Source organism: Rhinolophus sinicus, linkage group LG03, assembly GCF_036562045.2.
Source record: "Rhinolophus sinicus isolate RSC01 linkage group LG03, ASM3656204v1, whole genome shotgun sequence".
Lineage (NCBI taxonomy): Eukaryota > Metazoa > Chordata > Mammalia > Chiroptera > Rhinolophidae > Rhinolophus > Rhinolophus sinicus.
In genome coordinates this window covers 28,601,011-28,625,989 of record NC_133753.1, presented here as the reverse complement: position 1 = coordinate 28,625,989, position 24,979 = coordinate 28,601,011, and the positions used below count along the sequence as shown (strand labels likewise).

At 46.6% G+C, this 24,979-nt stretch overlaps 1 protein-coding gene across 6 annotated transcripts in view; it reads left to right on the top strand.

Moving 5' to 3' along the window:
- The window catches only part of RAD51B (RAD51 paralog B), a 614,669-nt gene that overhangs the window by 510,348 nt on the left and 79,342 nt on the right, over positions 1-24,979 (top strand). The window lies entirely within an intron of this gene.

Genomic DNA, 24,979 nt, shown 5'->3' with positions numbered 1-24,979 from the left:
GTGAGATGTACCAGGTGGAGTGCATTGGGTTCATGGTTGAGGTATAAGGCAAGGAAAGATATTTTGAAATGTGAGTAAATCATCCCCAGACTTTTATTGAGCATCTACGATTTATAACTAGTGTAAGAATTGTAAGGTGAACTTTACAGCCTTAGGGAAAACAGGGTTTCTCAATATGTAGCTGTAATAATTGAAATACTAACTGCAAAAACCAAAGGAGTCCCCGATGGTCTTTTCTCTGCACTGAAACAGCCCTCAAGGACACAAGAAACTCACGTGGACACTGGGGCAGACAGCTTCAGGTGTCCAGCAAGCCGTCTGAGACCGAGTCAGGGGAGGCTGTTGGACATCAGTCCCCAGCCCCCCACCTTCTAGCTCTGCGCCCTTCTCCACCTGGGCTCTCTGCTTCCCTTTGTATAGTTAGCTCACCTGGAGGGGTCTCCTACCACCTTTGGTTAGTGGGCCTACCTTTCTCACCCTCCCTGGCTGGATAACCCCAGAGTTAGTGGTGGTTCATCTTGAATCATAAATCAAGTTCTGAAAGACATTGCAACTTTGTGCTCAGAATCTCCCTAGAAGTCAAACTCTTTGTGGCGGTCATTTGCTTATGAGTAGAATGATGGATTCACCAAGTCTCTCCCTTTAAGAAAAATCTGGATGGTATCTGTAGGTTTCTCCTTGCCCCCTTCAAAAAAAAACAGCCCTGGTTAGGTCATTTAACATAGCTAGAATTCCACCCAAGAACCCCACACTCAGTTTCCACTATGGCCACAGCAAAGAAATCTCCAGTCATATTGTCTTGTTACATCAACAGAAATCATTTATAATTAACACATTCATTTTGCTTTCCATAGGCCCACTCTTCACTGGAATTTTCTTTCTCAGCCATTGCTGCACTGTAGCATGCCAGCTGTTTGTGCTGCATAGGGAGATAGGACCTGCCCAGATCTCGTTTATGAAAGCTGAGAGGCAGCCTCTGAATCTCTAGCCCTGGGAGAAAGCATCTCCATAAATCTGATGTGTGATGCCAGACTAAATCTTGTCTTGGAAACTTTTGAGTTTATTTCAGAGTTGCCTTGAGAGGCAGTGATGAACTATAGATGTCTGGTAGGTTTTCATTTTCTGGGTGCCTTTTAGTTCATCTAGAACCAACAGTGGCCTTTAGAGACTGTTTCTGGAGGTTTCATGTTCAAAGACTATAGGTTGGAGAAGCTTAGGGTTGAGTGTCAGAAATGACCAATTCCACCAGTATTGCTCTCTCAACAAAAGGCTGGGGTAGTTATTCAGTTGTAGGGGACTGGCCTGTGTACTACGGGACATTTGTCCTTCCTGCCTCATCCTCAGAATGCCAGGTGCATGCCTCAGTAACTGTAAGAACCAGAAGTGCCCTTAGGCCATATTCCAAGCACCGCTGGCTGAGAGCACCAGTGACGGTACCTCTGGGGGCAGATGCCATTAACTTCTGCCATTGGTGAGGGTGGTCACTCTGCCCCCAGGGACACCTCCCTCCCAGTGTAAGTTGCTTCCTACCCTGTTGCCTTCAGTGACCTTTGTTTTCCTGCAAGTCTGGTCTTGATGAATATTATTTTCATCGCTGATTTCTCCCTAGATCTAAAACTGTGGGCAGTGGGAAGGAGAGGAGGAAATTCCCTCCTAAGAAGTATGTTGTTCTCTGGAATGACTTTGAACTCTTTTTCAAATCAATGATTGAGTTTTCTATTTGTAACTTCCCAAGCCCATCAGAGTTTGGGATAAAAGAGATGGAAACAGGGACAGAAACAAAGGGATTCACCAGGACCCAAACATTGGGCTGTAACCAGTGGGTTTTCTCCACCGCACAGCACTTCCGTCCTGACTTGCATGTCAGTCCCTGAATACCATCCTTGTCTGCCTACAAGGCACGGCAGGTTCTCCCGATTTCTAGAAATATCAACATTCTCTGCAAGGCGAATGGCCAGAGGCAGGATCTTCTAGTGGGGTACAGGACCCTGGAAGAGCATGATTGCTCACCAAGAACCATCCAGAAAGGCTGTCAGATGAATCACGGTGTCTGATCTTGTCCTGCTTCTGGTTTCTCTGGGGCATGACTAACCACACATGCCAACGCCCCAGCTCACAGGCCATCTATTGAAGCCCTGCGTCCCGTCCGCCTGTCTTGCTGGGGCAGTGCTCTGTGCAGCTCTCAGCACATCCTGTTTGTTCAGTCGCCTTTGTCTCCCACTGGAGCAGCAGGGAGAGAGGATTCTTCTGAGTCCCTTGGCTTTGGGCTTTGAAATCAGATCCTGGCACACCTGATTACACTCAATAGCTGGAAATGGGAAGGATGTCCGATGGGCAGAGGGCGCTTGTTTTAAGCTCTGCACACCAGGAAGGCAGGGGCTGGGTCTCCTCCTCGGGACTTCACTGGAGGGGGCAGGATGCTCTGGCAGGAAAAGCAAACAGTGTAACTGAAGGGAAATTCACTTGAAAAAGAACTCAGAGCACTGTCCATCAAGCAGCATGTGAGCCACCCCGGAGGACACAAAGTGGGGCTTAGACTCATTCCTCTCTCCTCATACTTCCCTGATTGGGAATCATTCAATTCCAGTAACCATCCACCCGAGGGCCAGGGGAGGTCAAACCTGCTTTTTCTGGAGAACTGTTGCCTCTGAGACCTTGGCAAAGGGAATAAAAAAAATAGAGACTTACACACCAGCACAGTGGGAAGCTCAGCAGATGTTGAAACATTAAAGGGCAGCTCCTGTGCTTTTTCAAGAGCTCCTCAGCCTGCATGCAGTGCAAGCTTTCCAACAGAGAGGTGACCCTATGCACTAGTCCAGTGGAAAGGGGACTAGTCTATGGAAAAGTCACTAGGAAAGTGTCACACATACATAAATGTTTGAGCATCCTTGCACCCACACCCAGTTTAAGAAATTAATTACTGATGCAGTTAGTGTCTTCCCTGAACCGGTCCTCTTCCCCACCTCCCCGGCAACACCCACTCAGTCATTTCAGGCATTTCTTATACATTCTGGTGGTATGTGCGGCCCTTTTGGGGGGTAACCACTTAACCTTTCTGCGCCTCGCTGTCTTCATCTGTATAAAGGGGCGATTGACAGGATTAAAGGAAGTGATTTATGGTAAATATTTGACTGTCATTCTTATGGAAAGAAAAAAGTCAGCAGAAAGAATTGGGACAAATGCAAGGCCCTTCCCAGCCTGGCCCTGACTTGCCCGGACAGCCTGCAGCCCTCTGCAGCCTTCCAGATGCCATGTTGCCCAGATCCGCCATCTGTTTTCCTGCCTTTGGGCCGATGAGGATGCTGTGCTTACTTGCCTGTGATGCTCATACTCTGTCTCAATCTTGCCTCACCTCTCAGCTCAGATGTCACTGGCTCTGGGAGGCCTTTCCCATCACCCCAGGGAGTGACTCCCGGTGCTCCCCTGGCCCTCCGTCTGAGCCCTTGCAGTATGACCTGACGCGTCCAGTGTGCCTCCCCTGCCTTCACATTGAGCTGCACAGGCCTCAGGGACAGGGACTGGGTCTTTCCCACTGCCTGTTGGCCTATGACAGGCCCATACTGAGTGAGTGAATGAGTGAGTGAATGAATGATGGCTCAGTCATCAGATTTACAACTTTCTGCCCCAGTTAACATGTGGAAGTCCCCATGTCCCAAGTTCTCCTTATAGGCATTTTTCTCCTCTTCAGTCCCAAATCTTCTCTGCTCTGGAAACACAAAACTAAAAGGTTTCTTTATATTCCTCAAATAAAGTTGGAGCAAATATAATGGGAACATGAACTTTCTTCCCCCATAACTTCAGCAAACAACGATTTCAAAGGGAACCTTGGGTGGGCTTTACCCAGGTCTTGTACATCTTTTTCTAGGTGTCTTGCCACTTGGGTTCTTTTCCTTCTTGCAGCCTGTAGAAATTCTTAAAGACAGAGAAATGCATAAACTTATTAATCTTGCTTAGAAAATCTGTTTTACCACCACAGAAACAAAATATTGGCAAACAACAGTCTGGCTATTAAGGAGTTCTCACCCACAACCATTGTTCTCTGCTAAAACCTTTGGTTGCTACTGTCGTAGAGTCAGCATTAGTCATGGAATTTTAGAGAATGTGTCTCAGAAGTGGGATCAAGAGTAAGCTTGACAGTAATCTGCACCATAAGCCAGTTTGGTGCCCTGGTACTGAAAATGGGCACACGGGTCTGCTCAGGAGGAAATGTGAACTGAGAGTAAGAGCAGTGGTTGGATTGTGTGCACAGAACACAAAGGCCAGAATATTTTTTTTAACTTTTTAAATTTTTATCGAGGTGAAATTCACATAACATGCAACATTTTTTTTTTGTAAAAAAAAAATTTTTTTTAGTTAAAGTTTATTGGGATGACAATTGTTAGTAAAGTTACATAGATTTCAGGTATACAATTTTGTAATATATCATCTATATATCACATTGTGTGTTCACCACCCAAGAGTCATTAATACGCAACATTTTCAAGTGAACAATTCAGTGGCAATTAGTACATTCACAGTATTGTATAACCACCACCTCTGTCTAGTTCTAAAACGTTTTCAACACCCTGTGCCTTAGGCAATCCTCCTGAATGCCTCTTCCTCTCAGCTCCTAGAAACTACCAACTTTCATTCTGTCTCTATGGATTTATCTATTCTGGATATTTCATGTAAATGGAATCACACAGTATGTGGCCTTTTGTGTCTGGCTTCTTTAATTTAACATAATGTTTTCGAGGTTCATTCATACTGTAGCATGGATCAATATTTCATTCCTTTTTATGGCTGAATAATGTTCCATTGTATGTATCGAACACATTTTGTTTATCCATTCATCCACTGATAGACATTTGGGCTGTTTCCACCTTTTGGCTGTTGTGAATAGTGCTGCTGTGAACCTGCGTGCACATTTATTTCTTTGAGTGCCCATTTTCAATTCTTTGGGGTATATACGTAGGAGTAGAATTTCTAGGTCACATAGTGATTCTATATGTAACTTTTTGAGGAACTGCCATCCTGTTTTCCTCAGTGACAGAACCATTTTACATTCCTACTAGCAGTGTATGAGGACAGGTCAGATTTTACCCTTTTGGGAGTCACGTTCTAAAATGGTATGAGGCTCTTCCAGGTCTCAAGGGCCATGTTCCGTGCACACAGAGCTCATGATCTGTATGTAAATATACACATTCTGCACAGGAGAATGTGGAGCCCTCACTAGGCAAGTTGAAGGATGGTTCAGAGAATAGTGGACTTTACCCACCTACTTGCCATGTTATCCTTAGCTAAGCAAGGAGCAGACTCAAGAATTTCGTTGTCTAATGGGTCTTATTTTCACTTCTTTCCAGTTAGTTTTCATTATGACCCTTGTCTCAAGACTGTCAGGTCGTCGTGACTTTTCTATCCTTAGCCAGATTCCAGTAAACATGTGGGACTCGGTTAGTATGTGATTCAGTGTTTAGAGCTCCCACATTTGTGAAAGCTGAACTCTACACATGCCACTCATCAACATCTGCAAGCCAGAAATAGCAGGAACACCTTGAAAGAGAAGCTACAAAAGCAGTTATTAATAGTAGCTGTGAAGGAAAAAGGCAAGGCCATCAGCAGAGCCTGCTGCGTTAGACTCGTCAGAGGGAAAGACCTAGAACTGGTTTCTTTCCTGAAACCACTTGGAAGGAGTCGAGGTCTACATTAAATTTATATATAAGTATATTATTTGATTGAAAGCATAAAAAATACTATTGCATTATAATCTTCCTTCCCCCACAGTCTGGTAGCTGAGGTGGTTGCACTTTTGGAGAGAAGGCCTTCCTGAGAGAGGCCTGGGAACCCCTGGGTCTATGTCCGTTCTATTAGACATGGATTTTATAGCTGAACAAGGGGATGAAAGAGGAAATAGGAAAGGGAGGAGCTTCATGGGGAGCACGGCCCTGAGAAGGGAGCCAGGCCAGAGGAGGACTTTGAGAAAAGAGAGGAGTAGGTCCCTTGGAGGTTTTTGGGAGGGGGAGAACTTGACAGGATGGCAAGGAGAAGAGGAAAAGGGGAAGGGTTTGAGCCCTGGGGGAATCAATGCTTCCTGTGGGGCTTGGCAGGAAAGAGAGGCACCACACCCTTTGGAAGTAAGACTTCTGAGCTCACTCATAAGCCTTCAGGGGCAAAATGGGCTTTGAAACCCCAATGTATCTGGCTAAGAACAAGAGGCCTCTGGATGCAGCTCTGGTTTGAGCCCTGCCGTTAAACGCTGGGTGGCGAGGAGAGGGTCTCAGTTTTTCACAGGGCAAGAAGCACTTATCTTCACTACCTGCCAATAAATAAAGAATTAACAGCCAGATTATCTTCTGAAGATAGACTATACTCCCTTCTTGGGGCCAAGTGGAGAACCAGTCATGTCAGCATGGAGAGGAGTGAGCCTCCTCACCAGCCACAAGTGAGAGCTCTTGTCTTGACTTTTCAGTCGTAATCCAATAGGACATTTTGCAGGGTTAGTGGGTGTGGTGGGCAACATGGTGGCCTCCCAAAAAGATATGTCCATGTCCTGATCTTTGGAACCTGTGACTGTGACCTTCTCTGGAAAAGGGTCTTTGCAGATACAATTAAGGATCTTGAGCTGAGATCATCCTGGCTTACCCAGGTGGGTTCTAAATCCAATAGCAAGTGTCCTTATAAGAGGCACACAGATGAGAGACTTACAAAAAAGAGGAGGCCATGTGACCACAGATGCAAAACCTAGAGTTATGTAGTCTCAAGCCAAGGAACCACCAGAGCCACCAGAAGCTGGAAGAGGCAGGCCAGAGTTCTCCCTGAGAGCCTTCAGGGGAGCGTGGCCTGCCTACACCTTGGTTTTGGACTTCTGGCCTCCAAATCTGTGATAGAATACATTTCTGTTGTTTTAAACCACCAGGTTTGTGATAATTTGTTGTGGCAGCCCTAAGAAACTAATACAGTGGGGTTGTACAGAGAGATGACGTGACTGGAGAGTGAGATAATCTGGAGGTCTGAAAAGCAAGTTCAGTGCCTGGATTTGTTGCTGTGTCTGAGGTGAATTTTGTGCTGTGGTTCTGTTCTCTCGTGTTCCCCATGTGTTTGCTCATCATGGCTGAGAGCAAGGCTCACAGCTCACTGGAGGATACTGCTCAAGATGGGAGGGGGTCAGGTCAGCCCCTCACACCTATTTGAAATGGTGGTGATAGTAATGACCACACACTACAGAACGTTCAACACATGCTAGGTAATTTACATACATTACCTCATTTGATCCTCAAAACAATCCTAAAAGGTTTGTATTCTCAACCCCGCCTTACAGATGAGTGAACTGAGTTTCTGAGAGGGCATGTAGCCTATTCAGAGTCATTCAGGGAATGATGGTGGAGCCAGAGCTTGAGCTCAGGTTTGCATCTGCTTTATCCACAGTCTCACAAAAGGCTCTAGCCCCACAAAGACGGCTGGCCCGGTGCCCCCACAGCACCTAGCTGGCTGACAAGGAAGAATTTGTTTATTTTCTGAATATTAGCACACTGGCACTATAGTTTGGGTGATGGATTGATTGAAATTAATGTTGTGAGGACCTGGTTAGACCCTGCTAACAGCAGATGCGTGGAAGACATCTGCATTTAGGGGAAGATCTAGTCAGAATTGATTCTGATCAAGACCCTCTCAGCCCGAAGGCTCAAGCCTTTCTCCTCTCAGCCATGCTGGGGGAAACGATGAAACCCTTCACCAAGTGGACTCTTCCATGTGAGGAGCTGCACTGCCCACAGAGAACGCATCCGGCGTCACTCGCTGCCTTTGCCAAGACCCAGAAGAGAGGAAAGTGGCTGGAGAGCAAGGCTCTGAAAAGGGCCTGTCCTGCGCAGACTGACATTATTTGGGGCCTTCTCTTTATCAGAATGGACTCAGGCAAGGCTCTGTGTGTCGGGAGTCCTGCACCTTTCACAGAGTCTCTATGGGAGTTTTAGGAAATCAAGGCTGATCTCTCTCTCTCTACAGCTGACTGGTGTGTGGCTAATAGGACAGTCTTTGCTGTCCTTCCAGCATTCCTCATTGGAGGGAGTGCAGGAGCAGGAAGATGACCCAAGGGCCTGCCAGATTTCCTCCCACACAGACCTCTGTGCAAGATAAAGTCAGGCAAGGCTGTGCCACAGGACAACAGCATAATAAATTCCCCTCCGGCCTCCTCCCGGCTCATTGTTCTGTGGCTGGGGTTGTTTTGAGTACGATCAAAGGAAGGAAGAGCCCTGTGCTATCAGGCTGGGGAAGAAGGATGCTCTCCTGACCGCTCCTGTTGCCCTTGGCCACCCTCATTTTAAATATGAGGAAACCAAAGGGCAATATGCAGCCTAACCCCATCCGCATGGTGAGGCCACACTAGATCTCTGGTGAGGCAGCAACCCTATCCAAACCAGCGACAGCTGCCGTGGTCATCCAGTGCTGGTCCTTTCACCCAGGCTAGGGGTCTGGGAGGCCCGAGCACAGGGTCAGCGGCAGTATAGAGTGGGAGCCGGAAGTGGGCCGTGGACGGGCTGCATTAGCTGTTGTTTACCTCTTGGGCTGAGAAGCAAGGCCATGAGGCCACAACCGTTGGAAATAATAGGCCAAAAAAGGAACTTCCTGAGTGAGGCTGGCCTAGTGCATGCGCTCATGACAGTGATAGCTCAAGTTCTCCATAATGTCGTCAGATTCAGGACTTGTGACCTTTCCTACGCTCAGCCCAGGTTCAGGCACGGGCATGGGCGGTGTGTGCCATCTGCCCACACAGCTGGATTCCTGCAGGGAACTAGAACAGAAAGCCGGCTTCCTTCAACCTGGACTTCAGAGGCGGGAAGGAAGGGCAGAGCTGAAGCTTCCCCCTGACGACTCTAAGGTTCAGGGAGGGCTGTGCCCCCCTGAGACGTTTGCCCTGCTGATGCCCAGAGTCTGATTCTCCAGGTGCCCAGCTATAGCCGCCCGGTCACCTTTGTCTGGGCTGGAGGCCATGTTTGAGCCATCAAAGGAGACTCAATGGGGGAGGATGTCAATGTGCTTCCTCAACCAGAAAGGTGGTTTGAGTTTGGCCAAAGCAGCCCAAGCAAACAAGCAGAAGCCTGTCAATTGAAAGATGGGGGCTGCTGGGAGATCACACGACAACAAAATGAGAACCATTATCAGTCTCGTCCCAGCCTGAAGGAGGAAGAGCCTTTGAAGCCACAGACAGGCTGAACAGAACTTTCCACCTGAGAGACGCTGGAGATGGGAGGTCAGGCTGCATGCAGCCCCCACAAAAACTGATCAAAGCCTCCTGCAGAAGGGAGGTGGCCCACAGCTGCATCCCCACTCCCCCAGGGGGCCGCCCAGGGCTTTCTGAAGGCAACCAGGCTGCCTTTGCAGGGGCCTGTGGGAAAACCCAGCACAGATGCACTATGCAGCCAAACCCCCAGCACTGCTGGGAGAGGGGAAAATAAACCCCTCAGTGGTCCTGAAAAGAAGAGACAGGGAATAAAAGCACACAGAAAATGCTAAGACCACCCACCTGATGAGCGCCTACCTTTCAGAAACAAATAACTCCTGGCTTCCCAGGCTCAGGCCTAAAAGAACAAACAGACTGAACAGGCTGCCTCAAAGCCCCATGCGCTGAGGGGGCCCTGAGAAGCCCGGCTCCTTCTAAGCATCCAAAGCTTAATTTAAATTGTGTTGGCCTCTGTAGTTTCTATTCCAGGGCTTCTTGCATCCACTCTCTTCCCTGGCAACCTGGAAAACCACAAGAAGCCTCATTCAGGGATGGAGAGGGCCCTATGTGGACCCTGTTAGCACATTTCTCAAACTGGACAGCAGTACCTGCAAGGGAATGTTCTAGGGGCATCTTCCAGGCTGGATCTGGGGGACGGATCTGCCTTGGGAACGGTTCTGCCTTGGACGCAGTATCTGTTCTGCCTTGGACGCTATATCTGTTCTGCCTTGGACGCTGTATCTGTTCTGCCTGGACTAGTCCCTCAAGGGCAAGCCTCAGCCCACCCTGCCTGGCCTCGTGCCTCTTCCTTCCTGCCCAAAGCTCACCTTTGGAGAACTGGCACTTCATGGAGCCCACAGTTTGGCCTGCTCTGAAGTGGGTGCAACAAAGCAAAGTCATTTCCATTGTGCTCCACTTCTGAAAAGAATGGGAGGGTTCTTTCCTTCTCCTTCCTGGGAGTAGGTGTGGAAGGAGGGAGATGGGGGATAACCATGTGGACGCGTTGGAGGTATTCGGGTGGAGGAGTTGGGGATGGGAGGAAGAGGGTTACCCAGCAGGGACAGGGGGAAACTAGATGAGAAGGTTTCAGAACCACAGGTTTAACCAGCTGGCATTCTTTCCAAAAGAGATGAACAAGAACTGGACAGAGAGCCTCAGGGATGAGAAACAGAACTGAGGACAGAGGCATCTCCTTCCCCTTCTCCAGAGGCCAGATCCTGAAAAGGGGAGCAGCTGGGAATGGCTGAACTCCCACCCACTACTCACTAGGAGATTTATATCTTTTTTTGACTTTGCCCCATGAGATGAGTGGGGTTGTCTCCACTGAACAGGTGACAAAACAGAGCTTTTAAGAGGTGACCAAGGTTCTCCTAGGACACGCATGGAACTGTCAGTCTAGAACTCAAGACTCACGTGGCTTGGCTCTGAAGTTCATAAACCTTCCCCACTTTTTCCAATCCTGCCCTGCCTCTCAGTGCTACGCATATACTCATAGATGTTCCATAAATATTTGCTAAATTGAACTGAACCGAGTAGCTGAACACACGCAGCCTCTTTCACCCTGACCAAGAGGAATCCTTTGAGGGTCTGGGTTATGGAAAGAAATTCGTTGAGGCACCAAATGCAATCCTGCTCTGAGGTGCAAGAAGGCCTTTTTGAAATTAATACTTAATAAAGTTTACACGGACCCCCAAAAGGAAAAACAGAGGGAACTGGAACAATAAAAAAAAGCAGAGTAGGTAGATAATAAAACTTCACAGTGTTGTCTTTCATCCAGGAGCACAAAGCGTTCACAGGCTCTAATTACACCTTCATCCCCACGGCCCTTTTTGAAGTTGGGAGGTGCATGTTCACAGTACCCCTCACTTTAGGCATGGACAGATCTGGCTACCAAACGCCTTAGCAATTCTCCCCAAGGCAAACAGAGCATAGAGCTGGAAGTGGAAGCACAGCCTCTTTCCCCAAACCTATGTTGGATGTTCCCTCTGTGTCTCCTAACTCATCAAATAAAGCCACGTTTTTCTTTGAGAGTTTTGGGAGTGGGGGTGGGGTCAGAAGGTCTAGAAATGAGTGGGGGCAGAGCGGAGGAATGAGGCCTCATGTTTGCCTGCACAGAGAATAAATCCCACTTTACTTGTATATAATCATATGCACATTCTTTAATTTAGGCATGTGTCCATTTGTGTACCTCCGTGGGTGCTCACAGTCGTGACAGCCCAGAAGCCTGGGCTGGGACACCCACGGTAGATGGTGTTACACCCGACAGTAGGCGCTTCTGATAATGAAGGCTGGAAGACGGTGTCTGACCTCATACCCACCATGAAGGGTCTGGGGAAAACGTTCCTGGAGGACACGGGATGTGAGGCTCAGACAGGTGGAGATGGGAACCAGGACTTAATTGCAAAGGAGTAATCCTTTTTCTTTTTTTGTCTGGTTCATGTCCATTCATGTCATTTCTTGGCTTTAATAATACAATAATAATAATTGCATATGGCTTTTTAATGGCTCTCCATTGCCAAATAGCATTAAGCACAAATTCCTTCATTGGACCCTGGAGCACTTTCGAAGTGTGACTCCATCGAGGACCCCAGTCTTATTTCTTGCTTCTTTCCTAATGTCTGTGCAGTGGTTCCCAATTGGTGGGCTGCAGACCTGTGGGGGCCATGGAGTTTCAGCGAGGGGTCCCTAACTCTGTGCACCACACCAAATATGGGCTGCAGCCTGATTCAATAGTATATAAAATTAAGGCTCATTTCAAAGGGTTGTCCAATTTCTAGAAACTCTTTGTCATTGTGTTTTCTTGGGTACTGAAGTTCCACAATTATTATAAGAAATGGCCTACGTTGTGGTAGTTGTTTTCAAACTGGGATCCAAGGAACCCCTCAGAGAGTCCCTGAAATATAGCTGGGAGAAGGATCAGGATCGAGCCAGAGCAATGGGACCCCCGTCCCCCTCAACACACACAACTAACTCACCCCCTCTCATTGTAAGATTTTATTTGAGGAAAGGATTCTGCTGGGGAGGAGAGTAGGGTGGAGTTTACAAGTATGGCTGAGAACAAAGTACATGTACTAGCCAGCTCCTTGCCACTGTTCAGTGTAGCACAGTGAGAAATTTATGACCTCCCAGTTGCTCATGCCATGTGGTGTGTGATAGATGCAATGGAAGGTATTCCTTCTGTCCACACTCACACGGTAAGCACCCTCGGTTTGTCAGTTTCTTAAATGAATTAAGTCCATCCGGCTCTTGGATATAAGAAATGAACTTGTACATTAGCCAGTCCAGTTGTCAATGCAAAGACAGTATCCCCTTTGCAAGTGTAGTGCAACATTTATTGCTGTCGGGGAAGGGGCAGGGAATTCTCTTTACAGCAGGTCCTTGCATAACGCCATTTCATTTAACTTCATTTCGTTACAACATTGATGAGGGGGAAAAAAACTGATTCCAAACCTGGGCCATTGTCTGTATGGACTTCTCCCTGCGTCTGCGGGGGTTTTGTCTGGTTTCCTGCCACATCTCAAAGATGTGCATGTTGGGTGAATTGGCGCGTCTGCATTGTCCCGGTCTGAGTGTGTATGTGTGTGTGCATGGCCCCTGCGATGGAAGGGTGTCCTGTCCAGGGTGGGTTCCCACCTGAGCTGCAGAGAGAGGCTCCAACCAACTACAACCCTGAATTGGAATATGCAGATTAGAAAATAGTGATCTTATTTGTTTTTATTTATCTTTCTTAAATGTATGTAGCGCTCACATTTATTTCAATGTTTAATATTAGAAGTGTCTGGGGGCTTTATTTAGAATGTTGATGATGTTTCAGTGACCAGAAACATGCAGTGGGAACAAAACTATTGTTTGTATCAATTAGCCTATGGTTCAATTGGTTTTGTGATGTCATTTTGCTTAAAGTTGCAGTTTCCAAGAACCTACTGATGATGTTAAGTGAGGACTTACTGTGTACCAGCTGTCCTTGTGCATCAAGGTTCCTAGAGGGGTAGTGGACACGTGGCAGCCATTTTTATCTCCTTCAGTTTCTACCCAAATTAGTCTTTGCTCATTTGGTTGGTGCCTCCCACCCAGACACTGTTTGCTTTCAGGCATCCTGAGCCAAGAATAATGGAAATAACACGAGGTGGCAAAGCAGGATCCTGAGATAAGACTTCCAGAAAGTCTTCAGCTGAGACTCCATCCTCCCAGCCTGGTTTCAGACAGGGCAACAAATAAAGAAACCTCCTGAGCAATCCAGAAGAGTGCTCATTAGTGTGTGAAACTCAGGCAGGAGATCAGAAGGGATGCCTTTGTCCCTGCTTTTCACTCTGCTGTCCACACATACTTCTAAAAAGCCACCTTCCCAACACCCGGGCTTGAGGTAAAGTCTGCAAAAGGGGTGGCAGTCCTCTCTGTTACATAAACTCCCTGTTAGAGGCAAAGGAGAAACAATGGCGAGCAGACCCAGGCCTGTCACGGCTATGACTGAGCCAATTGGAATGTGACTCGTGTGTGTGCGCGCGCGCACGTACATGTGAATATAAACATACTTGGCTCTGAGTTCTTGTGTGCTGGGGGTATGCTGAGGAGGGCAAAAAGTTGTGTGTGTGTCTGAGAGGGTGACAGGAGCGCCCGCAGGCCTAGATGCTCAAATTTATAGTTAAGGTGGGGCGGGGTGATGGAACCATGGGGAAGTTTTGAGAATGGGAGTGCCTGTATATGAACACATATCTCTGTTCATGTGTGTTGGGGGAAACTGAGGGAAATTTTGTGTTTGGGTGTGTGCGCATGGGGCATGGCTCAGTTGGAGTCCCTCTGTCACCCTCAGGCAATTCACAATGCATAGGGGGTGTGCATGCATTCAAGTGTGACAAGGGGAAGCTAAAAGAAAGTTTTGAGAGTCTGTGAAAATTCTCACAAAAAAATCTGGCAACTCCCCATACCACAGGTTGGTACACACTCAATGCTTTTGAAGTTCATTTCCTGTACTAGTTACCAGCCCTTGTTTATACAGGACACACACTATGATTTAGAGCAAAAGCTCCAGGTATCAGAGGTGAGTTGAGGGACAATGTATTTTGCAAGGATGAGGAAGGAGAGTGGAAGGGAGTGTCACTGCCCTGTGTCTTTTGAAGGACCAACGAAACCAATTTTCAACATTAACCCACAATTCCCACCTTTCTGTGCTTCGGAGGGCGAGAAGGTAGAGCTCTAATTTTAAAACTCTGCCCTCCTTCATTGCGCTGAAGCCATTTTAGCGCCCAGTCTCCTCAGCCAGTCGTAGCTGGACATTCTTGTATGTTTATGTGTTTTTAAACTTGTCTGGCTCACTCTACTCTGAGCTTTAGTTTGTGAGCCCAGCCCCAGGAAGTGTTTATGAGCTTCTTCACTCTGCTTTCTTCTGGCTTGCCTTTGTTTGGTGGCACAGAAGGGTAGAGCCTGACTTAAGCGCTCTGTTCTTTGTATGAGGGCACCAGATCACACAGGGTCCTGGGACCCGCATCCACAGCCACGCTGGAGAGTTTGGCCCAACCCCACCGTGGCGTGCACACGGGAAGACATTTCTGAATGCCTCAAGAGGGGGAGAAACTGTACTCTACAAACAAGTCCTTGGCATGTGACCTTCTCAGACTCTTGCCAGTGTGTTCATCCATGTGGCACCCAGCTCATGATAAGTGCTCAGCGGCCGCTCGCTAACCGTGGTGCGTTCCATTCTATCCAAGGGCCATGAAGCCATTACCAGAGTCAACGGAGCCGACAGTCCCTCTTCAGCACAGCTCAGGATTTTGCTGGCTCAGGTCCTGAACGCCGCATGGGTTCCTGATTTCCTGATGCACCCGTGTGACAGTTATGAGCCTCTGCTCTTCCTCTAGTGTAGACTCAAGGAAGCAGTAGCCAAAATCTCTTGCCTATTGGGTTCCATGGAGTCGAGAGTCTGAGAACCTATCAGGAAACTGAGTCCAGACAAAAATAGACCTGTGAGGAATACACCCACAACCCTTAGGGGTGGTGGAAGCAAAGAGTTCCAGTCAGAGAATGTGCTAGAGGCTCACTGGGAGGTAGAAGCCAGAGGAACTATGCCTTGTCCTCTATCTGCCAAGGTCTAGCCCTGCTTAAAGCTACTTCTGAGCACAGAGTCCCTCTTATGGTGGGACCCAAGATGCTGATGGGGTCATTTCCAGGCTTTGCTCTGGTCCAATGCAGGACTTCAGTTGTTTACAGTGAAAGAGTTTGCTTCATACTCTACCGCTGCTCAGTTGGAGTCCCTCTGTCACCCTCAGGCAATGTACAATCTTAGTCATTTGGACACCTCTGAACAATGGCAGGATTCTAAAGATTGGGACCCATGACTCCCCACGAATTCTGAAACTTCTTTGAGGCACTGCCTGAAGTTCAGGGAGAAGCTTGCTAAGGAAAAGAGATCTGGAGATAGCAGTGAAGATGGAGACAGTGAGGTACAAGCCATTTCCTTTAGAGAACCGCTCAGCTCCTGTTTGCCGAGGACCTTTGCAGAGAGGTAACATTCTGTGCAAGCCAGGGTGGCTGTCCGATGATCTGTGGTTCTGTTCAAGGTCCAACACAACCACCTTTCAGAGTGTTCTAGGCCACTGTGATTTTAGCGTGGGGAGACATCCTTCCTTGGCCAAAAGGGTCTCCACCTGGAACCTGGCCTGGCCCTGGAGGAAACAGGTTCCTATGGGAAGAGGCCTGCACTTGCCCCTCCGGCTCCAAGGCAGCAGCTTTCTTGGTGTCATCCGCCTGCCTGCCAAGACTAGTCCCTGAGAGGATGCTGATTTCTCAGGCTCCCCTGCCTGTCCCCACAGTGATCCCAGCAATTAGTTCCCAACGGCCTTGGAAGGGGGCCTGATTGCATTTCCAGCTTCTAGCATTTGCAGAGGAGGCTTTTCACTCAGGTTTTCTTACAAAGGAGTTTGTGTTTAGGGAAGGGCTGGGTTCCCTTCCCCTGTCCTCCCTGAGCACCCCATGTCTGCCTGTCATGGAATCATAATTTGCCCTTTATTTGTATCTTCCCCTGCTAGCCTGGAAGTCCCTGAAGGCCAAGGGCTATCTTGCAGCCACACTTAGAGGAGAGTGGGGGGCAGCTTGGGGTCCTGGTTGAGTGAGAGCTGCCTAGGACCCAGAAGGCCTGGCTGAGTGCCCCAGCACTCACGAGCCATTGGGTCTTGGATAAAGGCATGTACCGGCTGGCCTGATTCTCATCCCCAATCCACTGATGCTCAGTGCTACATTTCCTTACCTAAAAAATGGAGATATATTACCGTGAGCCCCTCACTGGGTGGTTCATAGAACCATACATGTAAAAACTTTGTACAATGGCCATTGCAACACACAGAAGAGAACGGTGTTATGTTAAAGCCCCCCAACTCCCTTCATTACATCATCTCATGAACAGATCTTCCTAACTCTGCTGCCTGCTTCCCATCTAACCTTCAGTGAGTTACTTTATCAAAGTGGCTCTGTTTCTTCATCTGTGAAGTGGGAGTATAGATTTGTCAGGGATTTGGCCCATGGGTCATGGTTTGCTGGCTCCTGCTTTAGCTCATGATAGGTGTCCAGCAAAAACGTGGGAAATTCACTTGTTGAAGATAGGTGAGTAGAGGCCTCTCTGCTCACCTTGAGCCTTGATTTTGACTCTCTCCACAGGCCCAGGTTCTGTGTTCCTGCCATGGGGTCACAGCAGCAAGACCCTCACCTCCTCTTCACTCCCCTCCCCCAGCCTTAGGAGATCATAGGCTCATTCAAACCCACCCACTTAAAGGAGAGCAGAGTTTTTGTGCCTTCCAGGATCTGTTCCCTTTCCCTCCCCACCCAGGGCCTTTCCCCTCCATCCCGTTTGTGGGACACACAATTTGTAATCTCCTTAAAACCAAAGAAGCGAGGTCTCTGATTCATGTAGATTAAAATCAGCTGCAACCTATTAATGGCCCAGAGCCCAAGACAGATTTTAGGAAACAAAAACACTGGACCAAATTAGACTGAACTGGCCTCTGTCTCCAGGGGAGGGAGGTGGGGTAGAAGACTGGGGGTGAGGGGAGTGGCCATGTGGTTTTAATTAATTTGGATTCTCTTCCTGAAGCTAATTCACCCAACACAAAGCATGTGTAGCATCATGGAAGCGGCCAGCCTTGGAGCTGGGCGCTCTGTGGTGAAAGCCCCGGGTCCTGTTGGGGGGGCTGGGGCTGGTTGTGTGTCTGTAATTAACAGGTTTCAAAGTGGTTATTTGGAAAAGAGAATTTCAGTGGCGCGTTAAAATCCTTTCATCAGCCATCAGCCAGCAAGGCCTTCAGCAAGGTACTGGCCACTTACAGCTTCAGAGAGCTTTGGATTCCCAAGGTCTTGTTTGAGAAGGTGGAGGCTTTTGCCATTGCTTTTATTAGGCTGATGGTCGCCATGATTTTCATTGCTGTTTGGTTACTGGGGTCATAAAAATGTTGCTCTCTTCCTAGAGTACCTAAGAACATTAAAAAGAAAAGCCTTTATGGAAGTTACATAACATACAGGCTGTGACTCCCTCATGGGAAGAGGGCTGGCTCTGCCTCTGGACCAGGGAAAATCACAAGGCTAGAAGAGGCAGGGCGACGAGCCAGCACCCCGTCCCAACCTCACATCTGAGGAAACTGAGGCCTAGAGAGAGGCCCCAATGAAGCCGGTTTGGACTCCTGCTCTCAGACTCCTGGTTGGGTGTCCTTTTTAGTCCTGGTACATCAAGGCTGTGAAAAGAGTTGGAAAGGTAGAGAAGGAGTCTAAATTCTACCGGACTGGTGTTTGGGACACTTCTAAGGGGGGGAAGGTAATGGTCAAACTCACGTGCAGCTTAAAATAAAAAGCTGCACTGGACAAGGAAACGATCAGGCCAGTGCTGAGCATTTTGATGATACGTATGGGAGGGTAAGGAACTCTCCTCAGACTCTAGAATGGCTGCACTGAGGCGCTGAGAGGAGAAGAGTCACTGGAGCCTTCACTTGGCACTGACAGCCCTGAGCTGCAGAAAGGAGGGAAATAGGTACCAAATCCCACAAGCCACAGAGATGATTTCTTCCCACTCTGAATATAAAACCTCTGAAACCTCATCAGGCTCCCAGAATCACCATATGGGGTGACAGGAACTTCGGTTAAGCCTATGTTATTTGATAAATGGAACACTAGCCTGGCTTTACTTCCTGTTTTGATGATGGCTACCTTCCAGAACTTTCTTTCATGGAGGACATGAAAAATATTCTGGGAGAATTGCTATTAAATAACTTCTGGTGCTTAAAAACAATGGATGGTCTCCAGAGCAACAGGCCTTGCTTTCAGAAGGATATAAGTAAGACCTAGTCCATGATAAAGCTATGAAGACGTGTTCAGAGGATTAGAGAGTGTCAGAACTGGGAGGGAAATTTGAGTCCAGCCAGTCTGAGCCTTCTTTTTACAGATAGAGACACTGAAGCCTTGCAGCTGGAGTAGGGATCCAGCCCACGGTTTCTGACTCAGGGTTTGCTCACGTAGACATGCTTCCCCAGGCTTCAGTTCCCCTTTGCTTTTCATTCATTCATTCATTCATTCATGCATTCATTCATTCTTTATTGATTACCTCCTATGTGTCAGACACTTCTAGGCACTGCTAATTTTGTTTCTTTGAAGTTTTCAGAGGTGGAATAAAAGAGATACATTTCTGTGGAATTCATTGAAGAAGGAAAGGAAATTTTGTCCCCAAAAATCTAGGTTTTAGAAAAACTTTGTGAGCCTGGGCATTTTTAGGAAACACCTGCCTTTCTGGGTGTGCCTTTCAGATGACCAAATGATTGTCATGTAGGGACGGGCTGCTTCTGCTTATGGTGACTGCCTCACTTCCAACAGCCACCTAGGCAACGTGGCCCAAAGGTTTCTGGGAGTGGAAATCATCAGGGATTCTCTAGCTCCAAGTTGGAGTGAGTGCTGGCAGGAACGCAGGCCAGTTGAAGCCATGTGGTCCCCCAGTCTGCTTCCCATCCTCCTCCTCCTACAGTTCACGTGTCAGTCTTTGCTCTTATTTACCTCTATGTGAATAATTCCTCTTTTATAAATCAGAAAACTGGGCACTGAGTTTTGAATTATCTCTGATCCTTAACTTTCCCGAGGCAAAAGAAATTAAACCAACAAATCTCTGTGTTTCTCATGGTTCAGTATCCAAATTATGGACTCACTGATCTGTGTAGAGGGAGCCAAGCCTGAGCCTACCTGTCCCTTTCCACACCCTCACACTCACAGCACACAGTCCTGCATTCATTCATTGATTCATTGATTCATTCAACAAATGCTCAGTGAGCATCCGTGTGCCAGACTCTATTCTAGACATTGGCGATACAGGGTAAAAGGAGACAGTGTCCTTCCATTCCATTTCCATCTTAATGGGGATGACAGCCAATAAGAAAACAAACCAATGAAATATATGTATTTATATATTTTAAAATGATACATATTTATATCTTGAAGAAAGTAAAGCAAAGTAAAGAGATAGGAGTGAGGGGTGCACTGTTTTACACAGAGTGGAGTCAAGAAGACCTCTCTGAGGAGGTGTTGGGCAGACACTGAATGAAGAGAAAGTAAACCATGTTTGATCCTGGTAAAAAGCCTTCCACACAGAAGGAACCATAGGCACAAAAGCCTAGGACAGGGACAAGTTTGATGTGTGGGGAACAGCAAGGAGGTCAGGGACTGTAGCAGAGTGAGCCATGGGAACAGCAATGGGACATAAGGTCAGAGGAGTGGTCAGTAACCAGCTCAAGGACTAAAGACTTTGGCTTTTGTTCTGAGCATCACAACAATGTCTTTGGGGTGTCTTTGGAGGCCTTGGAGAAGGGGAGGGATGTGATAGAGATAGATGCACACTGAACGATGGTGGAGAAGCTGCTGAAACGATGATGGCCCAGCTGGGGTTAAATGTTTACCGCAGACACAGGGCAGATGATAGCTGCACTCACGGGCGGTGCCTGAAGTAAAAACCTGTGAGGGATACATGTTTCGACAGGGTGAGGCTGGGCCTGGGAGCTCACTACCTCTCTACCAATTAATCTTAAGCCCAAAAAAAGGAAATGCTGCTGTTTAAATAGCAGGGTTGGGACCCATGAGTCATAGAACCGTCAATCAACTGGGCCACCACTGGCAGGCTCTGGGAAGTTGCTGGTGCAGGGGTCTCAAGCCCCCAGCAGGAGTGTTTGGCTGCCTGTCGGGGCCTCTGTTGGGGTCTCCAGACACACTCAGAAGAAGCAGACTCAAATACAGACCCAGACTTTAGGGGATCTGGGTTTGTTTTTAGCTAACTGTATACTATCTAGTCAGATTCCTTCCCAGAGCTTTTCACTTTGCAAAATGCAGACCATGTCACTGGGGAGAAGAGAGAAAAAGGGTTCAATCAGCCCTGGGATGCAACCCTTGCCTTGCCACTTAGCAAGCTTTTGGAAAAGCTACTTAACCTCCTAGAACTGTCCAATGCAATAGTCACTAACCATATGTGGCTATTTATACTTATCAATTAAAATGAAGTGAAATTTTAAAAAAATCATTTCCTCAGTCTCACTCAGCACATTTCAAGCACTTAATAGTCATATGGGCCTGGTGACTGTCACATATTGGACAGCACAGATATAGAACATTTTCATCATGGCAGGAAGTTCTATTGGGCAGTTTCACTTCTTTAAAAAGGAAGTAACCCATGAGAAATGAACAAGTTAGCAATCACAAAACACGGGTGACTTCCTGTCTCATTCTAGGGGCTCAGCAAATTGATAGTCACCATGATTTATCATACGAATCTCTGTTCCAGCTCTGATACTGGCTAGTGGGGCCAGTCACCCAATGGCTTTGAGCCTCAGTCTTCTGATCTGTAAAATGGGAATAATAAGTAATGCTGAGGAATTTCTCACGCATAACATGACCCTTATTTTTCTCAGTTCTCTCTGAACCTATGAGAACTTCCTTGCCGACTCTCAGCTCACTTATTTAGACCCAAGTTTGGAATTTCTAGTCTTGCTGTATTTAGCAGGAGGTGTGACTTAGCGTATATTGTGGCTTAGTAATGGATTATGGAGATTTTAGCCATTTGAAGAATTTGAACATGGTTAATGGTGTGAAGTTCTAATGAAACAAGTGGGCAAGTTTGGTCCAGAAAAATAATCCTTTGACTCGAGTCAGATATTTACCCTGCTCTTGTCCTCTGAAAGCAGTCATGTCTTGGGTCCCATGACTTACTTGCCTAAATGTTCCTTGTAGGGTTGAAGCTCTCAGGGAGAGGCTTTCAACCAGGCTTCTGGTATCTTGGCCTCCAATCAGTCTTCCTTTTTCCACTTTGGGATTTTGTTGTTTAACGTTTATTAACTACAGGCATTTGGTGGGTGGAAGTTGAGATTTGCCTGGGGCTGGAAGGAAGTTATTTTCTAGGACAGGATAAGGTGTGGTTTAAGCGTTGAAGCTGGAATCCCCTTCACCTGCTTAATGCATTTCAGAGGAGATTTGTTTTCAACTCCCAAATTACCTGCTAGGATTTCTAGACCTAAGATCCTATCTCCCCTGGCAGTTTTCTTTCATTTCCGATAAGAAAGACAAAGAAGAAGAAAAAAGAGTGAGAGGCTGAAGAACAACATTCTTGCACTGGTTTAAATAAAATTGCATACAGTGAGTGATTTTCTTTATTGTCTTCTATAAAGCAGGTGGTAGAGGGCTTGTACAGCCAGCCATCAGAGCCTGTGTTCCTGGGGAGTCATCCTGGGACCTGTGGAGGGAAATGCAACTGGGCTTTTACAGAAAACTCAGGGAACAGCAGGGACTTAATGTGTCTGATGGAACTTTCTAAATCTCTCCACCCTGCATGCTTCTCCACCTGCAACTTTTTCTTGTCAAGTGATAGCAATTCCAACCTTCACGCCGTTTGGGCCAAAAACCTAAATGGCGTCATCCTGGACACCCAGCTTTCTCTTACACCCCACTTCCAAGGTGCTGTGGAATCCTGTTAGCTCTACTTTCAAAATCCATCCAGAATCCAGTGAGTTCTCACCACCCACACTGCCAACATCCTGGTCCAAGCCACAACCATCCCTCCCTTGATCAACAGTGAGAACCTCTTACCATCTCCCTCTGTCCACATTCCACTAACTGGTCTCCCTTCTTCTACTTGCCCTACAGTGTATTATCAACATAATAGCCAGATGAGAGCACATCCTCCTCTGCCTCAAACTTCTAGATGGCCTCAAAATGACTCCCATCTCTCAATAAAAAGCCTTACAGTGGCCATCAAGACCCTAAAGGATCTGGCCCTGTGAATGCTGACTTGCCCTCTCTCTCCTCCCCGCCTCACTCATTCCTCGCCAGTCACACTGGCTTCCTTGCTGTCTTCAGACACACCACACAGGTATCTACATTGAGGCTTTTGCTGCAGCTGTTCCCTCACCTCTTCAAATCTTTACTAAAATATCACCTTCCCACTGAGGCTCACCTTGACTGCCCTAGTCAATCCCGCAAGCTCTCTCAACTCCCTTGCACTCCCACTCCCCTTGTCCTGATTCTACCTTATTTCCCATAACACTTATCCTTTTATAACATACTACATAATTTGTGATTGTTAATGTCTATTGTTTATCTCACTTCTAGAATTTTAACTCCGTGAGGGCAGGGATCCTGGTCTGTTTAGTTCACTGCTCTCCCTCTAGTGCCTACAAACACTTGGCTCAGAGCTGCTCTTCTTTGCCCACTAGTGACCCAAGTTTGTCTGCCAGTGGACCCCTCTTGGAGACATGGACTGTTCAGGGAACCTGATCTGAGAATGGCTAGAGCTGAAGTGAGCCCCAAGCATTGCCAGGCAAAAAAGCCAACAAACCAAGGTTACGGAGAGGGATAAACTCATAAGGGAGCCCTCAATAAATTCAAGTTCAGAAGAAACAGAGCTAGAAGGAACTGTCCCCAAGTTTATGGAGGATAAGTGAGCAAAAAGTTGCCTAAATGATGGTATAATGAGCGTTCAGACAAAAATGAAGGAGAAGGAGGATGAGCAAAGACCCTTTTAAGATGTGGATCGATTCCTTTAGGCTAGCAATTCAATTTGTTTTGGTTTTAAGGATTCTCTTATACTCTTAAAATTTGCTGAAGACCCCAAAAAGCCTTTTTTTAAAATGTAAATTATATCTATTGATAAATCCTGAGGTTGTCAGCCTCCAGGATAGTTCCCAGTGATCCTGTCCCCTAGCATTCATCCCCCCAGCCCCCCATGTATTGTCCTTCCATGTTGAATCAGGGCTGGTCTATGTGACCAATAGGAAATGGCAGAAGTGAGGGTGTGTGATTTCAGAAGCTAAGTCATACAAGGGACTGCAGATTTCTACTGGGTTTCTTCTATTATTTAGTCTGGAGAAAGCCAATTGCCATGAGAAAGACTTACATGAAGAGGAACTGAGCCCCTACCCCCACCCGCCCACCCCCCACCACCGCCACCAACAGCCAGCAACAACTAGCCAGGCTTGTGAGTGAGCCACCTTGAAAGCAGATGCTCCATCCCTAGTCAAGCCTTCAGATGACTACAACCTCATGAGAGACCCTGAGCCAGAACTGCCCAGCCAAGCCACTCCTGAATTCCTGACCCACAGCAGCTGTGAGGGGCTGATGATGGTGACTGTTGTTTTAAGCCACTAGATTTTGGAGTATTTTGCTATGCAGTGATAGGTAATTACATACATTATTTACCATATTAAAAATTGAAACAGAAATATTTAGTATTTAATATTTAACTTATAGTAATAATATTGACATTAATATTAATAAATATTTAATCCACTTACTATTTATATGAATAAATTACATTTATTAATACATTTATTAATCTGTTAAAAAGTTTTAAAAGTAACATAATCGTGTAAAAATAACTGTTTTTCAAAACAAAATACAACAAAATTTAGTAAGCAGAGTCACAGTGTTTTATATTTTTGCAAGTCTCTTTAATGTCTGGCTTAATAGAAGACAGCTGGATTCTCATATCTGCTTCTGCATTCAATCAGTTGTGATAACGTTGTTTTGGTTGAAGTATATGAAGGAAACCCAGCCTCACATAGATATGTAGCTGGAAAGGGAGGAATATTTTAATAGCCTTTTCAGACAATTGTGGATATTCTTCTTTGACACTATACCAGAACTCAACACATGGTAGTTTATTAAAGGTTACTTGCAACGTGGAATCTGAAACTATATCAATGAACTGTTCGTACTCAAGTTACGTTCAAATCCACTTGGTCTGTTTTGCACTTTGAATCTGTTGCTCATGCATGATTTTGTAATACTATGCATTATTGCATATTTGGAAAATATTGCTTCCTTAAGTTATGCAGATCTGTTAAATTTGATACACTATTTCAAGATGAAAACTGAAAATTCACATCTGTTGATATCCCCACTCATCAGAAACTTTCGTAAGTACTGGGAAGGTGTTAAGTTCACTGTGACAGACACAAGTTTTCAAAAATTCTAATTTTTGCTTGCAAGCTTTTATTTTGGCAACAAATATTGTCAGTTATCTTTCTTGAAGTGACAAACTCTGTTCCCTTCCAAGATGTCTGTCAAATAACCAAGTCTGAATGACCATTGTTATTTGGTCCTTTCTAGTAAACATGGTGTTCCACGAAAGTGACTGGTTCAGCTCACAACCCAGACACTCTCACAAGTGCCTTTCCTCCAGTTTTGTACTTGGGATACAGCAGAAATGCTTTATGCTTACTCTCAGATTCGCCACCTAGAATAGTAAAAAGATACATATTTTGGACAAGATTTCATACAATTAAT